An 18,783-nucleotide genomic window follows, 5' to 3' on the forward strand; every position below is an offset into this window, starting at 1 on the left:
TAACTTACCAACATTGCTAAGGAAGGTAATACTTTTTCACCCCAACAACTACACAGTGCTTTGGCCTCAAACACTGATGCTGTCTCTAATATGCTAAATGTGTTCTAAATAATATTGGTTTGTTAGTATGTTACCCTTAATTGTTGCCAGTTTTGATTCCTTTAAGAAATGGTACTTAATCTCTCCACCATTTGTACCTTTTCTTGGTGCTAACTTTCAGAGCTCCTGAATTATTTTACTGATGTTTACTTTAAATTTTTGCTGCCTTAGCTTCAGGTCATCATTCTCTGTCCTACCACCATATGAAATGGATTATACTATCCCACAGGAAGGGAATTAACGAAGTAAGGGATATGTACTAGGTTACCTTGAAGACAGTTAGAGCCTCCAGTTATGCCTCCTTAGAGAAATCTCTTTCCTCAATTATATAAATGTAGTTGTCTCTGTCCTTCTATTGCCAAAGTCTTTATTCCAATGCCCTCAAAGACAGAACCTGTCCAACAAATAGCATGGTTTATTATTGATCACCAGTGATCAAGTTACTTTGAATAGTACAAAAGAGTGCTAATTTTCTCTCGAGTTTCACATTCTCTAACCTAAACAGTCCAATCCTTGGGCTTCAAAAGAAAGTTTGGGCTACTTACACTGTTCAAGAGAAAATTCTCCTAAGGATCAAAGCTAAGACTCAGCCATCTCCATGATCACTAGCGTATAAGTAGCACACTCAGAGCAGCAAGAAAGAGAAGGGGGATGTCTTTTACAAGACAAATGACCCAATCAAGAAAAGCTCATCTGGGCCTGATGCTACAAGTCCTTGTATAAAGGACAGAGAGCAACTAATCTGAGCAGAGACACTGCAAAGAAGCCAACTGATTTATTTGTCTCAGAGCTCATATTGTGGAGTTATGTACTTCAGAGCTGTAACTTCCAGTAAAGAAAGTGTGAAAGACTGAGCTAATCAAATTGGCAATGAAAATAAATGCAGAGTAAACAACCTCACAGAATATATAAGGCTTCGCAAAAGAGCTACAAATGAAGTGGCCTCATTGCTGTTCTCCAGAAAACCAACTGGTTTTAGTGGAAAGATGGCAAGGAGAAGGTGGCCTTAAGGAAGCCCTAACCCTGAGAAAATGAATCAAGCTGCAACTCAAACAGACAAAATGCCTGAAAATGTATGAGAAACAAGTTACAGACTCTTTATGTGTATCAGATAATAAGGGAATTTCATACATTTTTTTACCCTAAGGAAAAATTAGCCACCTCATTTGAACGTATCAACAAAATCGTCTGTTACAGACAGACAGGATGAGATCTACCTTATCAGGGTTTCAAGAATTTGAAAACTCCTCCTAATTGTTTTAGGATGGGTTTAAGAGTATCTAAATACCCCTCAGGTTTGTATTTGATGCAATAGTGGCAGTTAAGTCCCACAGAGGATTCAGAAAACCAGTGCTCTGTGCACCTCTGTATTTGAAAGGACTTTACAGTCAGTCAGTGGCCTCTGGATCTCGTGCCGATGCAGACTCCTGGCGTGCCGCTCTGTAGCAGGCACACAGGGTCCAGAGACATGCAGACACATCACTGATGGGCTACATAGCTCATCTGAAGTTGGTGAACAGAACTAAAGCAAGAACTCCAAAATTACCCTCTGATGCCACTTAGAGCTCCTCTGTAGACAGTGGGGAGAGGATGGTGCCTCCCTTCAATCCTCTGGATCCCTCGTTGGTGGTATCCAATTCTGTCCACAGGCTGAACAGGAAATTCCTTAAGATGTTTCTGATGCCTAAATCAAGTGCCTCAATCAAGTTGTCTGAATCTTGGCATATGAGGTCAGGAGATGAGAGCCCTGTACTTTCATGGACTGAAAACAGAACAAGAGCTAGAAAGGTGAATGGGTTTCAGAAACAGACTGTTGCAGAGAGAGCAGAGCCGGCTCTCAGAGGGATTAATTGTCATAGCTCCACTGAAGCCACTGGAGCGATGACAACTGACTGACAATTTGCCTTAGAGAGAACATCTACAGTTATATGAACAGGATAAAAGATATGAGTAAGTGTGGTCTGTGTCAGACACTCACCCACAACTGGAAGCTTTCTCTTTAGACAGGTACGTCCCTAATTGTTCTCTACAAGAGTCCTTAAAAGGCAGGTGGCTGCTCTTCAAGTCTGGAGAAAGGATGAGATAAGGCTCTTGCTGCAACCCCCTGTAGCAACTCCCATCTTCCTACAGCCAAAACTATCTGAAGAAAACAGAACTGTAGGATTTCACACTCTCTATGTAGCTTCTGGTGCTGCCCGCCAGTCCCACTGTTTACATGAATGTGCAAAACTGGTCAGCAAATTCATCTTCTAGCCAGCAGAAAGGCTACGTTTTTGCCAGTGCTATCCCTCTTTTGGTTCTGTGAAAGGAATAGGAAAATATGAAATTCCTTTTTAGAACTGTGAAATCAAAAGAAAATTACTCCCATCAATTCCAGCAAAACCAAGGTTTACCCTTAGAAGTGCTTAAAAAGCACACGAGGTCTTTGTCCTTATGCTGGATTTGATTTTCAGTTACCTAATGTAAGGTAACTTACTCTTCCTCTTATTAAGAAAGCAGGATATCCTTTGATAGCATGTTTATGAAGTATTCAGTTTATGACACAAAATTCATAAAAATCTGTAATGGTTCACGTGAGGACCATGATAGACAGTGATTACTATTAAAATCAGTAGTATTATTACTAATAAACAAATGCTGATTAAAATCAAAAGAAACTAATGAATTTTCATAAGATACTGTTTAAGGGAATACAGGCAATTTCTACATATGCCTTCTACACATATGCTGGTCTGGTGGTAGGTACTCTTGTCCTATATGCCAGTGGATTGGTAACATTTATATTATTATTCTGTGTGTCTGTAACTATCTGCCACTTCCAAAATAGATCCATTTCTTTTTTTACACAGATGTGAGCTGACAAGCTCCTTCTTCCTAGTCAAAATGGAACATAACCCTCACATGTTCTTTGCTGTGATGTCCAAAACCTAGCTGCAACACAGAGACAGATTTGCATGTTAAAACAAAAAACATGGAACAATAAGAAACACTCTTGACAAGTTACCAATACTGACATATTTGGTCATGAAGGCTCCAAAGCTATTGATTTTCCTAACTGCAGCTCAGCTGATCCAGACGGTCCTTGCAGCCAAGAACTCTTCTAAATGGTAGAACCTGCATTGCTCAAAGGACTCTTTGTCATGGTATATACTAATTAGAGAAACACCCTTCTTTTGCAAAACCACTGTTTATCTTAGTTCAATAAATGACACATACTTAGCAATTTGTTAAATAGGTAGAAAAATGAGCCAGGTCCAAGGTCAGTCCAGGAAATACAGACAGGGACGGGGCTGGGACAAGCACACCTGCAACACGGCTCAGGGAGGGACTCGGTGCCCTGGGCTGAGCTGGACTGGGGCTCCTGCACCACGACGGTCCCTGGCGAGACTGCTCAGCGCCCTTAAGGGCCCCTGACAGAGGTGTGAGGCATTGTTTATAAATTCGGAGCTGCATCTAAGCCTTTACCTCTGGACACGCGTGAAAAATTTTCCTGCTTATTGTAGCTAAATCCAAAAAGTATTGGGGAAGAAGAATGAAAAGAAATGGTGTAAGCCGAGATCTGGGCATCAGGATATCCACGTTCCAAATGCAAACTGGACACATCCTTTGGGGGGAAAAAAACCACCTGGAGGAATTTCAAACCTTCACAAATAGCTGCTTGTCAGGGCTTTACTAAAAATGCTAACAGCTCCTATCCCCAAGCTCCTCTCGCTCCCACAGATACCAGTTCACAACAGTGCCCAAATGAAATAACCTTTTTTAATTTAATTTTTTTTTACCCCTTTGCCTTGCTATTGCATCTAAGAAAAAGCTCCATGCAATTTTCTTAGGTGTATTACCCTCTGCACTTCAGCCCTTTTGCGGCAGCACTGAAAGAGGTATCGCCAAGCTGGTATTTCTCAGCTCCTAAGGAAAGCACAAATAGTCACAGAGACGCTCATAGAAATAGGTCTCCAAAAAACAACAGGCATAAAGAACAAACTGAAATTTGGCTCTAGACAGACATACCCTAAAACAAGGACTGGTGAGATGAAAGGACAAAATGATGAGTGAAAAAGAATCTCCAGGGCCTTGTCCTCCTTTTATTTATGCCATACCAAGACATAGCATACAACAAAGTTACACTGATACAAAAAAGCCAAGTTTTTGTTTTCTCTGTGATTATGTGTCAAGCAAAGGGATGAGTTGTATACAAGAAATGTACAATTCTGTCTGAAATATCCCATTTTCTTGCCTTTGAACCAGACTGCAAGGTATTAATCTAAGGGGAAAAAAAAAAGAAGTGTAATCCAAAATCACCAACTTCTGTTTATTAAAACAAAAAATGTTCAGCATCTTGGGACTGTAATGAGAACAAGAGGTTTATTAGCAAGTCTATTTTCTACTCAACAGTCTAACTAGTTTCCTGCTGTGCTGTTTCCCTAATAGGCCTGTGGATTAAATGCAAAGTTTCCTCTACTAAATGAGGCTTCAGACTAACGCTGGAGCATGTATTTTGATGAAGAGAAAGTTTTTTTTTTAAAAAAAATATTGTTGTTTAAGCCCTTTGCTGCCCTCTGGTCCCCCTGGAGAATTCAGAGCCAGAAGCAAAGACACAGAGAAACAGACTAAATCACTGGAGGCTGGAATTTTCCCTTCATATTTTGAAGACTGACATGGACAAAGCAGTGGTAGGAGCTGCACAGAAGAGGCCAATAGCAGAGTAAGTGCTGCAGTCAGTGCTATTAACTCCTTCCTCCTCCTGTTACCGATCTTGCTCTAGCAGGCTTTTCCCGCTTTTATCATACCCAATATTTCATTTGCTTCCATAGACACTTGGCTTCTGCTTTTCCTCCACCCTTCTTCTATTGCCTCTACAAATCTACTCTTCCCTCTCAGACTCTCTTCCCGCCGTTCTGCAGTTTCTCCCCTCCATGCTCTGCCACCTTCCTTCTGTTCTCCCTTCATGCAGTGTCATGCTTTGCCCATATCTGTCTAGAGAAGTCTTGCACACTCTATTTCTGTCTTGTACACCCATACTGGATGGTGCCTTAGTTTCTCTGTTGGCAATGCCAAACCTCAGACCCACAAATAGTTCCTGGTATCGTAACACCTATTAAAAAAAAAAAAAGCCACAAATTAAGTGATTTTCATGACATCTGAATCTGCAACTCCTGACTGTTACCTGCAGGAACTATACGGATAAGATGGATGAAATATGAAGGTAATATTTAAAGCAAACCTGTTGTGAAATACACAGACTGCAGGCTTTTCTATGCAGTGTCACAGTTAAGGGAGTTTCTCTCTGATTTTTCCCATTTTGCTTTCTTACTTGTACATGGTGCTGCTTGGCCAGGGAGGGGGGCCCACCAACATAAAATTCAGCTTTCTCCAAAGGGGCAGAACATGTGCTGTTAACTTCGCAGGTCCAGAAAACTGTTCCACACACTCCTCCTCTCTGAACAGCCACTGCAGGGAAGACAAACAGTTTACATCAATATACTCTGGAAAATATTTGGCTTGATTACTGCTAGTATTAGCAAGGAATTAACTCAGGCTAACCTCCTGGAATAGAGACACAGCTTCCCCTTTATCTCTGTGCTCATACTCCTTTTTATGCCCTTATCATATATATCATCTTAAAAACTTTTCTTGTGACTGTGCACCAAGAACAGGTGCTTTCTGTGATGGATTTTAAATCCATCTCTGAACCACTGCTGCCCAAAGCAGACTCTTCCATCCTGCAACTACAAATTCGGTTTCTCTGATCTGGCTAGATACTTTGCTGCAGCTGTATTTTGAACCCCCACCAATGGTACATCAGCACCAAACTCAGTGATCAAATCAGGGAATAAAGGGTGTTCTTCCCTTTTACCTCTACTACAGCAATCTTTGTATGGCCAGAAAAATTTAACACCCAACATTTATATCATCACAAAGATGAAGGGCTTTTGCTTACAGCCAGTAGAAAAGATCTGCTTTTTTCCTCTCCTGCTTCTGAGACGTGTTTTTAGTCCGTGTAATGCGTCGTCTTAATTCAATATAATGCAAGCCACGTGATGAAAATTATATTAAGACAAATGGCACGAGGAAATCTGAAACCAGCCTGTGAACTAGTGGTGCCCTGCACTAGACATATAGCAAAAGGACCATTATAAACTTCTATATTACTATTTCAGACATATTTGGGGAAAATGTTTGTTCCATTTGAAGTCCCTGGAAGGCTTGCCACTGCTTTCAGCGATCCTGGTTTCAGCCCAGTAAGAGCTGACCTAAATCTAGAGTAAAGTGTAGAGAAAGAAGCAGATTAAGATTCTAATCTCAACTCCATCACAGATTTTCTTCATTAGTTCTGGTAAATCACTTTCACTTTTCTTACCTCTACTTCCCATTCTCAATCTGTGAGATAAGCATCAGCTCTTTTTCACAGGGCACTGCAAGGCTTTTTTTTTTTTTAATGTAAAATGTAATGACACCTTCTGAGAGAAGATGGATAGACATTTGAATATATTTTCTTTGAGGAAAACAGCTTTAAAAAGCCAGAAAAATCTCTCTTCATGCCCACATGAAAAACAAAGTTTCCTTTAGCTGAAAACCTAACTAGCTTTCAGAATAGGCTGCAACATGTGCTTAGATCTGTCAGGAAAGTCCTGGACAGACAAGAGTTTCAGATTCTAGTACTACTTTTCAAAGATTTTGCTTTTAAAGACAAAGTTTTTATTAATGTTTTGTTGCTGCCATTATTTGGTCTTGAAAGACAATTGGGACTTCAGATGTCCTGCTAGCTAATCTGACTCATTACAGGGCCCTTACTTTACTTGCATCATGAATAACATAAAGAAAGGCTGAAAGTCTAATTTCAAGATTATCTGCAGGGCTGTTTTTTCTAAAAAACTTTTTCAAAATTTAGAGAGGAGAAATATTTCAGTGTATCCATTTCTCCTGAGCAGTTTGAATCCAGTGGCAAGGAAAGCAAGAGTTCCTTGGAACCTATTATTTTCACGGGGACAGCAGTACAGATTTCATATGTTTTATAGAACGGGGAGGAACTCACTGTCACTCTCCTCAGTTAGGAATTTTGATGTGGTAATAAGAGCTGGTTTCCATGCAGTTATTTTACCTGGTGTCTGTCAAACTATTAATCAACTTAGAAAAGTTAGTTAATCAATGTTGAGACTGTTGAGAGAAGGATACGTAAGAACTTATACATTATTTTGAGGCTAGAAGCTGGTGTGAATAATCAGGCAATTCCAGGAATGATGAAGATGAACCAAATCTGTCTTCACAGCACTTTAAAAAAGAGAGAAGTACAAGCCGTACTTACAGCCACCATCACAAAACACTAAGAGCTCACTGTAAATTCAATTTCTCTTGGGAAGTGTCACAACAACTTCATAAAGCTCAAGTTCAAGACAATTTGTCAAAAGGCTGAGTGGGGTAGAAGCCATTAAAAATAAGGCTCCTAATCCTTTACCTAGGTCTTGATATATCCAGACTGGGACCACAAGCTGCATTGGTGCTGTGGAAGTCTAGTGGTACCCTTCTCACATCCTTTATTTTGCCACCAACGAGCACAGTAAAATCACCTATTGTCCCTTATTCTCCCTCAGAACATGTCCACACATACTGCAGTCAACAAGCACTCCTTCATGGCACCAACTCCAAACTTTAATCTATTTGTCTAGCCTGCATGTAGGCAGAACTCTTCAGCAAAGGGAATGAAAGGATTTAAGCCCTGCTTTCCCTCTGCCTCTTCTCTGCTAAAAGCCAGTCCCTGAGAACACAGTCATACTGGACCCATACACCAGCATTTCTTCTTGCAGCTGGGACCCGGTTTTGGGGAGTACCAAATACAGCCGCCACACTTGGCAAGCTAAACTGCGACTTTGCTTGCAACCAAGCTCTATTTGGGTGACGTATTTAGATTCTTCTCAATTTTGGAAGAGACTTGGGGGAGTTAGAAATCTTTTCTTCTGTCCTGCGTGAGGAATACACTAGCACAGTAATTAGGGCTCAGTTTTCCACTGGGGTAGGCTTGTTATAAATTTACTAGCAAAGTTATTTTTTAAGTGAATAAATGTAGTGTGCATGGAAAAGCTGACAGATACTTCTCATTACACAGGTCTGGCAGCAGTTTACCATTTCAGAACCATTTCCTCCCAACTCTCCTTTATGATCCTGGATATGGAGAGCTCCTGCCAAAACACAGCTCTGCCAACACACTTTATCCAAATTTACATTAGCTATGCTGTAATCTTTTGTCCAAACATTCACTAGGCAGTGCACTTCCTTCCACACCCAGTCCTCTGTTTGCACGTTCGCCTCTTGAACCATCCTAGAGTTCAGCAGTTTCATTTTAGTCCCTATTTGCACTAGGCAATTTATTCCAGGACCAAAGGTCTTGCACACAGAAAGCCAGGTGTATCCATTTGGCAGGATTCAGGAATTGATGTGGATTGAAGCAAGAATGGGACTTCCCAAACAAGCTAGACCTTGAGCTTGCAGTCCCAACATGAAAAAGCTACGGCTCTAGCACGCTGCCCATGAGCTGCCCTGCATCTCTTTATACTATCACACTCAGTAGAGGCACTGACTATCAATCCCTGCTTCAGAGAACGTGTCCTCCTGAATCCAGCCTTCAAAGAAGTTCCAGCACTCAAGGAGTTGCTGTTTCCACCCTACAGTGGAATGAGTATTTCTCTCTGCGCAAGGTATTGCAGCTGAAATGCCTCTGCACGCCCATACCGAGACTGGTATCTAGCACAGCTGGCCCTGCAGTATTACATCTAACCTGTCAGAGCTCATTTTCAATCTCGTTATTCTGAGGGCTGGTGTGCTGCCAACTCATCTCCAATGGTCCGGCAGCACGAACTCCCCTGGGGTGCACTTTGTTTTCAGATGTCTCTCTCCAGCCTTACACAACACAAAGCTCTGTCATAAAGCCTGTGCAGAGAGCAAGATTTCTGTGCCTACTAGATGCAAACTAGTGGCATGCACGTCTGGGTCTGAAAATCTATGCCGGCGTTGGTCTGCCTGTCCTTGTAAGCATCTCTGCTTGGTCTGACAGTCCTGTGTCTTGGCACACTGAACAAATCAGAAAATAGCCTTCCTATAGAGGGAAAATCCTTTGTGGAAATTCAAGCTTCTATTTTCACTCTCCCTGTGTTGAACAGTAAGTAAATACACAGTAGGTCAAATCAGCTGGAGTTGTTTTTAAATGTGTTTTCCCTCTCCTTTCCACCCCCTACACCTGGATCTTCCTTTTTGCGGTATCTTTTCTTGTAGCCCATATTAATAGTAGTGAAGTGTGTAAGAAATACTGTACATCTGTTACTTGTTCTTCCTGCCCCACTCTCTGCTTACCTCCTCTGCATGAACCGTCAGACATGCCATGTTGTATGTATCAGTATGCACCAAGCAGAAATGTTTTCAGCTTCAGGTACCTTAAAAAGGAAAGAAGACAGAGTTTAGGGAAGTCAAGTCTGGAAGCACACTGTATCCCCTTAAAACAGTCCACAGATTATAATGATTCATAGAGTTCATACATGGGGAATACTGCTTGAAGTTGGAAAGTAAAGTAACAAGTTTCCAATCTTCCAAAAAGAAAGGAAAAATAAAAAGAAATCAACCTCAAAAATTGAAGATACATACAGTGTTTTCTTGCCTTGCTAGATGCTTATGGAAGATTCCTGTAAATGACATGTTAACATTCCACCCTTGGTAAGAAACATGCTCTTTTCCTGAAATGCAGTAGAAAAACCTACCTTCCATGAGTATCTAAGAAGTGAAAGGCCTGAGAATGCTAAACTAAAGGAGCAGTTACATATCTCACTAGCAGAGTATGCTTTGGGCTTCATTACATAGTGAATACAAATGTAAAATATGCAATGTAGAATTTAAAAGGGTATCTCTTTGAGATTATCGGGTCCTCTGCTGTGTTTCAGGTCTTGAATGGTCACAGTGTTGGTTTGGTGTCGGTTTGATAAGAGATGGATTTAAATACCAAATCTGAGACTAGATATGAAGTTTCCTAGATTTCTAAGAGTTGAAAAACTTGACCTGGATTTTCTGAGACTAGACATTAAGTTTCCTAGATTTCTAAGAGTTGAAAAATTTGACCTGGATTTTCTGAAGAGCACCTCAGATGGGCCCTTAGTCTGAAAAATCAAGATAAGAGAGACCAAAAGAATGACCAGCAGGCTAAGACTCCTAATTACAACCCTGTAATCGATTGTATCCATAGCCCCAGGCAAGCTACTTCAGCACTTTGCAGAGTCTGACAGTTAAGGAGAAGGAAGGAGCAATGAGCAGCAGTAGAGGTTTTTTGATGTGCATTATAACTTGCCATTCCATGTGGATCAAATAGTTACCACGTACTGATGGATTGGTTGAGTTTAAAGTGCTACAGAAATCTTAATATCCACTCTGAATCCCCTGCAGTCCATTGTCTTCCTGATCCATATCCTTAAGCAGCATGCTCAAGAGCAGAATTTCTTCTGTGGTTGCTATTTCCCTCCTCTTATATAATAAACGAGAAAAACATGCCAAATGAACAGGGGTAAAAAAACCCAAACCACTAAAACCATATAAATGCACACTATCAGCATTGCTAAGCCCAGCCAAATTGCTAAAGACCTTCCAGAAGTAGTCAAAACTAAATCTATGCTTTGAAACAAGAATAAAATTGTCTGTTTAACCAGTTATTGATCCAGTCTCTTTAAACGAATTACTTAAACTATTCATCCTGATCCTGGCAGCAATAAACAAAAAAGAAATCATGTCTAGATTAAATGGTAACGGACACCCTTAAACTCACTCCTCCCCATTCCGGTCCTTAGGAAAGGTTGGCACTGCATCCATTTTTCTCTCCTCTCCCTTTGCTCTCCCTTCCTTTCTGCTTCCTTGAGGGAGCCCCATCCCGTTTCCTTAGCTCTAGCTACCGCTGAGCAGCACATCACCCTAAGCGTGTGCATTTATTCCCTTTGTAGCAAACTACATCTGTTGCATAATTTATGTCTTAAACATCTTTAAAAGTAGACAACTAGTGATGAGAAGTCTAGCTTCACTTGGTTATATTTTGTAACTTTTTTAGTGGAACAAGACATTAAGAGGCGTGCGAACAATTTTGACAAGCTTTCTTCTACTGTGAGTTGTTGCTAACAAAAAGGCATTGAGGCATTGCACTGTCAGATTTAGATATTCTTGAGAACACATTTGTCCCCAGCACAGTAACACCACCAGCCGTGGGTTTTATGTTCGCACCACGGTGCTGAAAGCCTCTGGGCTCAGCCCTGCTGATGGTCCAGCAGAGACTATAGGGTAAGTTTCAAATACAGGAAAGATTCCAGAGCTTCTGAATACAAATACCTCTTAAGTATCTCAATACTTGACTCACCATTTGCATAGACAGCAGGAAGGTGTCTGGAGTATACAGAACAATCTTACAGCTGTAGAAAAAGTAAGCCCTACTGAAAACTTTATGTACTCATCTACTTTTCAATGGTGTGAATACACTTTTAAGTACTTTTGTCTTGAAATTGGCAAGTCTGCTTCTCTCCCAAAAAACAGTTTTCTTTGAGATTGCTGTGAACAGGATTAATGTGGTCATTTGAAGAACTGGGAACAAAGAAAATCCTGCAGATCAGACAGTCTTAGGTTTTCAGATGGAAACGTGGATAGCCTCACCTGCGTGGTCTCTGTTTATACATAGACACACACACACATGCAGGCATCTATCAGCCTGTTGGAGAATGCTTAACTGCTTGACATGATGAGGCTGCAAATGCTAGCTTTTTAACAAAACCCTCCAGTGAACATACTGTTCAGATATGAGTCCAGCTGTTCATACAGAACGTTAATCCCAAGACACTGACTTTTAGAGCATGGACCTTGGAGATCGTTCTTGGAGTGTGCAAACCATCTCAGAAACTACTGAATCACTGAAAGATTTGGTCTGGTATTTTCAGATTCCTTGATCACTTCTACTTACACCCAAGCATGTCCTCATCCTCCTGCTATGAGACTCAGATGTGATGAGTTATTATCACAGATATGTCCCTATATGTCTGATACGGTGGTACACATCATGCAAAACACACTGATGCATCAGCTGGCTCTGTGGTGCTGGCATTCGAGTTAGAGGATAATATTATTTTGAATTGGCTTTGTGAAGTACAATTTGAACCCTATCTAAATATGAAATAATTAGATACTTAATATTGTGACATACCTGTGAATACCTATGACTACTCTTGTCTACAGTGACTGGAAAGATTTTGAATCTGCCTGCTGCCAAAAATCCCACTTACGGCTGCTTGGCCTTGTGCAGAAACTGTCCTAGTACCTTGCTGTCCCCATTTAAGACACGTTAAACAACATGTCAATCCCACAGAGGCTTGCTATAAACACGGACCTTCACCAGTTCTGTACCAGTTGGCCACCTTAGAAAATTCAGCTTCAAGAAAGAACAGTGCTCATTTGACAGTCACACAGGTGACATGCAACTGCCAATTTTAGTCCATAAAAATCTTTCTCTCCTGGAAAGCCTGTAGCAACAGCTTCAAGCAGTCAGTTAACCTTAGCAGTGCTCTGGGATATTCTTGAGGCTTTTTTTTTGAATGCTCATTGGTAACTATCATGGTCTGTACAATGCACATACGCGTGCATTCCTTCTCTGTCTTATTTTCTAAACACTTATTTCTCAAAAGCAGGGGGATGCCAGCTAGACAGAGTTCAACAACTGTGTACGTTGTGCACTGAAACACAAGTCTGAGAGGAAGGGGAAACAAATGTTCTGCGTTTGCTGTTCTTCTTCCAGCCTTAGCAAGAGTCTTAGCAAGCAAACAGGAAAGGATTGCCATTGCATATCACAAGATTTTTCTCTACCATTGTAATCTCATAACCATTGCTTTCCAGCACCAGCATCTTGTCAGGGAGATGATCGCCGTCTAATAGATCTCATGAGTCTGCATTTTCACCTTGTATTTAACTTTCAATCTTTTATTGACCTACTACTCCTTGCTATAACCCCTGGCTATGTAATTGCAACAAAAGCTGTAGTCTTTAGCAGCAGTATATCGTAGTCTTATATTTAGCAGCAGTATATCTAGACACACAGTTTACTACAATACCTTGTGTTTGCCATGTATGACACAAACTCAGACCATAATTTTGAAGTTTCCAGTAATTTTAAAACATGAAACTAGCATATATAAATACTTTTTCATCCACAGAACTCAAAGCATCTCACACATGTATTATCACCATAACTGTTTTTTCAGCAGAGAGGGTTATATTTAATGTACAGAGAAAAGACTCTTAAATTAAATTCTTGTGTTAGAATTGAAGGAGACAACACAGCAGCAACCATCCATGGAACGTTCTCTGAGAACAACGTGTCTTCAGGACTCCAGCTAAAAATTGTTTAGCAGTAACAAGAAATCAAGTTTCCAGCACTGTGCAAGAAAAGTGACAGCCAAATAAATTAAGTAACTTGTTCAAGATCATTCCAGAAATCAGCTTCAGTGCTGGGAACAGAACATACTTTGCCTACTTTCCTGCTGTTTACTTTATTCACTGACCCTAATGGCTCCTCCACCACTCTCATGAACAGCCTGTCTCTCCTTTGTCTTCCTATCCTCCCAATTATTTACTTCCTTGCCATAACCTCCCAGCTTGCCCTTAAGGCAAATGATGCATGTTGAGCAATTTTAACCACCTCTCCAAGTCAATCCTTCAAATTCCTTAACCATTTTTGTTACCTCTCTGACTTACCACTTTGGCATGGAAGCAACAGAATTGAATGTAAATACTGTGACTCCAAGGTTTCTGCAATTTAGAGTGATGGAGACTTGGAGGCATTCTGTCACTCCTCCAGCCTCTGGTGCAGACAGCCCCCAGGGCAGGAACAGGCTGCCTTCCTCCAGTGATGACTCCTCCACCCGCATGCTCCCTCCCGGGCAGGCAGTGTGTTCCCTCTGTTCTGACACAGCTCCCGTATTACCACAATTACCAACTACTAGTTTCTGTGTAGTTTTGTCATCCTGTACGCTGAACCCGCTATTGCAGAACCCAGAATCAAAGCCAATATCTCCCATATTAAATGTAAGGCAGTCATGGAGATCAGCACGGTTTCCTGCAGCTCTGCTGATGCTATTAAAAATTAATTAATCTCAACATATCAGCAAAGCTTGCCACAGAAACTGAGGAATGCATTCTGCTCTGTTCTATACGAGCTTTATTTTAGACTTAAACTCGAGAATGGAGCTGACCCACAGCAGACAATTCAAATTCCCTTGCTATATGGACAGATGGTTTTGGGCTGTCATCTACAAGCCAGTCCAGCTGCAGATCCCAGAAACGATCTGTTTACAGCAGTGTCATTATGATACCTGGGAAGAAATCAGCAAGAAGTTTACAAAATATCTCAGCTAGAAGCTGCCCTTGCCTGTCAGTCTCATAATAAGGGGAGACCTAGGAAGTTCAAATGCAAAAAAATTGGCTTCAGAGACTCACCAGCTTGCTGTGTCCTGCAGTATAACCAGAGGCAACAAACTATGTCAAGTACACAAGATGAGTTCAAAGTGTGCAAGAGCTGAAGTGATCTGCAGAAGAAAATCAATAGAGACAAACCTGTGTTAAGTAGCCACATGACAGATTAGCAAAGATCAGTATGATAATGAAGAGAATCTTCTGAGAAACAGGATTTATTAGGCTTCATACTGTCTTTTGAAGCAGAGCTTGCCTAGCAGAGGTGCAGTATTTCCAGAGATTTTCCCACAATGTCCATGATCTGTGAAACATCAAGTAGATGCATTGATAAATTCTTTGACAAAGCCAGATTGGAAAGTTCGTTTTGCAAAAGTAAAATGCATGTAACTTGTGTAAAGCAGAAGAAAAAATGTAACAGTCCGTGACAGGGCAAGAAAACCAGCTCGGAGTATGAGGCAAAACCTATAAAAGCAGCTTGTGTTAACAACCACCAAACTGAAGAGATTATGATAACATCTGCAAGGAATTTTTGCTGCCTGGGTAAGCCTTCAAGTTCATGGTATGTTTGTGCAGAGCAGAGAGAGGGTGACTTTATGGATATTTATGTGTTCATGGCGAAACAAAAGGGGAAGAGAAGAAGCAAACAATTTCCAGCTTCACAGAGTTACATTGGAAAGAGACTACTGTTCATAAAAACAACAACAACGAAAAAACCTGTTTTTACTTAGCTGCTAAAATCGTGTCTTAAATTTCAAAATCAAGGCATGATGTTATTTGTGGAGACAGAATCCCATTATCCTGCCTGTCCCCTTGCCAGAACCCACCACCTCTGGAGCGAAGTGTGCCAAGTGTGCCAGCTGTTTCACAAATGAACAGCAATTGCCACTGATGACTGCAACAGATAGTAGAGCCTGGCCTACTGCCTCTTACAAGGCTCCTTCTTTGGGACATTCTTCTTTCTTTCTCCCAGATGCAAACCTCATTTCCATTAGACTTGGGAGACTAACTGTGATTTCAAACACACTAAGAGTGACAAAGCTTCCCCCAAACACATCAACACATATACACATAATATGTTTTCATTGTTTTCCAACCAGCAGACATTTGCCTAATATTATTCAGTCAAAATGTTTTTGCTACTAAGTGCTTTGATGGACTCTTTCTGCATAAAAAACAACCCAGATCGAAGTCACCAATGCAAAACTACTGAAAGCCTCATCCGAGCCTTCCTCTCTTTTACCACCAGTACAGAAAGTTTCTTTAAAAGAGCGCCTGGGTTTCCAGCTCTGCTGCATCCAGCGGGTACCCAACACCCCTGTGGCAAATAGTCTAGTTTGAATTAAAACCAAAACAGAACAAAACTATCCCACCTTTTCCTTAGATTTTAATCCCTTTCCACTCTGTAAGATGGTTAGGGTGTGCCAGTTATAAAAAAAAATAAATCCTAATAACCAGCAGTGTTTCTTCTCCAGAAGGGAATTCATTGTACACTCCCGGCTTACCCTTTACCATTAGCCTTGTGATAGCATCCACCGAGCAGCTGGGCAAGGTCTAAGCTACATGGTAAAAACCAGACAATGCTGTTCACCACCCAGGGCCTGAGCATGATAAGGTTCATTTTCTCTTCCCTGCTCCTTTGCTCCTCTACCCTCAGGTGTGTCCTGGCTTCACAGCTACTCCTTCGGCTGACGGATGAGGTGGCCGTGCTGCAGGGCCGGTACCCCAGTCCGTCTGGTCTGTCCGGGAGGCAGAGGGAGTGCCTGGGGTGGTGGCAGAAGATGGGGGGGGGGAGGGGGGGTATTTCACTGACACATTTGCTCCAAGAAAGCATTCCTACAGCTTTTTTTTCCTTTGCAAGGCTCTTCCTCTTTCACTCTTTGCAGCACGCTTTCCCTTAATTTTCAGTAGGAAGAATCCATTCCAGATGTGCCTTTTATTTACTTCGTTCAGGGTAGTCCAAGACATGGTGTTAAAAAAGCACCATCTCCTTCCTTAACCTGGGTGCCTCACAGAAACTGCTGGCAGCATACCAAAACCATGAAGAATTTCTAACATGGCCATATTCTCCTTTACTTTACAGCAAAGGATACTGGAGTCCACATTCCCAATGTAGACAGCAGACGAAATTCTGCATTGTCTTGTTTTGAACCAGACAGAAAGAAGTGCGATGCTTTCCTTCCCTCAGCTGTTTGTAAGATGAAATACTGACATTTTCCCATAGGACATAATCCCTCCTGAAATCCTGCTAAAGATTCTGGACTGACAGACATTAAGCCTCAGAGGAATTTCCACAGAGGCTATATCCAACCGTTACAATACTAAAAAAAGCCTGTTAATACTATAGCAATGTGACATAATGGTACCAGGGCAATTACATACAAGAGCCCTGCATGGTGGTAAGTCCAAGACACCACTCTGATGCAAGCGACTGAAGAAGAGTGAAGAAGGACAAACATTTACACCGCTTTTGTGACCACAAAGATCAAAACTATGACTGAATTTCTGAGAGGTGGATGTTCAAAGGAGACCAATTTCAATGAACTGAGACTAAAGTGTTTTCCAGCACTAGCTTTCTCCTGCTGTATCTACTTCCCTTTTAAGTGAACTGTGCGGCGTGTGCTCATCTCTGTGCTGCTGCAGCTGCCCCACCGTCAGGACCCACGCTAGTGAGTTTAAAGCAAATCCAGGTATAGCTACACCTTTGCCCTCCCTGTAGATAAACCTTGTTGGTTGAGGCAAAAACATTTCAGGCCGCATCTCTCTCACCACCGAGCAGCAACAGCCCAAGACAAATGATCATCTCTGGGTTGGCGTCCTTTGTCACCTTGATACATACTCGCAAGAAGACAGCCACCCTGGGTGTGTGGGGGGCTATCTGGGAGCTGGAACAAGCCATCACTTACCCAGCACCCTCATACATTTCTTCTCCTGTCAGCATTAAAATTGTCAGATTGGCATTTTCAGCATGACTCTGCCAAGACGAACTTGAACTATGCATGCATCTGTCTTCTTCACATCAGCGTGAATCTTCTTTCACTGCTTCCAGGGTTGTTAATCCTTCTCCTCTGAGACTGCACCAGGACAGTCCTTTCTTCTTGAGGATAACCGGACTGTCAAACAGGATTCTAGAAAGGACAGAACAGTTCCTTTAATTTTCCTTACTTCTTTATAATTAGGTGTTCAGTCCCATCAGAGCAGAAAAAGGACAGGCGCAAGTTCAAGGATGATTCTGGCATTTTTTTAATGGCATTCATAGGTGATGGTTAATCAGAAGCCCATTTCAGAACTTTAAATTAAGAGGAATTCTAAAGATAAAGCTAGCAAACATTAAAGGAAGGAACCAGAGGGGGTAGGAGAGAGAAAGAAGTATTCACTCACAGTAAACTGCTAACACAGAACTGTTCAGACAACTGAAAATGGGGGACCCATAATGCATAAGGCAACCCCACAGGACAAACTTCAGAGGGCCAAAGGCTTATGGAAGGAATGGTTCCCTTCAATGTCCCTTCAGCCATAAGACCTGTGTCCCACTAGCAACATAAATCTCAGAAGAACTAGACTGGAGTATCTAAAAACAGGCATGTACATAAATCGTTGCAATGCCTTGCAATGTCTAGACCTGAGTGTAGCACCACGCTCAGCACATCAGTGGCACACATGTTCTGGTTGCCTTTAGAACAAGAAGAGAAGAAAGAAGTATTTCCTGCTATGCCAATCTTTTTTCCCCCATCTACACTGCATATACAAATTCTAATGAAATGCAGCCACTTCTGCATAACACAGAACACAAAACAACTTTTTTTTTTTAACATGAGGGAGGGAAAGCACAAGGGACTTTCAGTTTTACTACGTAAGACACCAAAACTAGATCTATCAAACAGCTATGTCTACAGAAAGTGAAAGACCATAATTTACCATCTCACCTCAAAAACTATTTTCAGCAATATAAGGCTGCTAGCAGCAAAGTGTCTTGCTGGTTTATTGGTAAATCACAAGAGAGAGCATCTTCAGCTGAAGCATCAATGCCAGGCAATGATTTCTACACAATCCTGTGCTTACAGCCTTGGAAAATTGCCTGGGTGTCCCAGCAGAATCAAACAAGATAAAGAGAGAGCGATTCAAGTAATGAGTAATAACAAGGCCTGGAAAAGACTGCCTGCTTACAGGCAAACGGGATATTTGCAGTAATTAATAAATGTGACAAGACAGAAAGGA

General features: G+C 41.4%; 1 protein-coding gene and 1 long non-coding RNA gene across 5 annotated transcripts in view; both read right to left on the reverse strand.

Moving 5' to 3' along the window:
• Positions 1 to 371: 371 nt before the first annotated feature.
• LOC126050312 (uncharacterized) lies at positions 372 to 10,585 on the reverse strand. Its single transcript, XR_007509501.1, has 5 exons — positions 10,456 to 10,585; positions 9,442 to 9,521; positions 5,411 to 5,547; positions 1,646 to 2,398; positions 372 to 493 (listed from the first exon to the last, which is right to left on the reverse strand). It is a non-coding gene; the product is annotated as an uncharacterized LOC126050312 (long non-coding RNA).
• A 982-nt stretch (positions 10,586 to 11,567) lies between these two features.
• C24H8orf48 (chromosome 24 C8orf48 homolog) overlaps positions 11,568 to 18,783 on the reverse strand; it is an 80,465-nt gene continuing 73,249 nt past the window's right edge. For 3 of the 4 annotated variants that reach the window (XR_007509498.1, XR_007509495.1, XR_007509497.1), the window contains one exon: positions 18,545 to 18,643. The gene's annotated coding sequence lies outside the window, so the exon portion shown is untranslated. Of the gene's footprint in view, positions 11,662 to 14,592; positions 14,682 to 18,544; positions 18,644 to 18,783 lie in introns of those variants that run through there. The other variant, XR_007509496.1, reaches the window with a different exon arrangement.

The sequence above is a fragment of the Accipiter gentilis genome, chromosome 24 (assembly GCF_929443795.1).
Source record: "Accipiter gentilis chromosome 24, bAccGen1.1, whole genome shotgun sequence".
Taxonomy (NCBI): Eukaryota; Metazoa; Chordata; class Aves; order Accipitriformes; family Accipitridae; genus Astur; species Astur gentilis.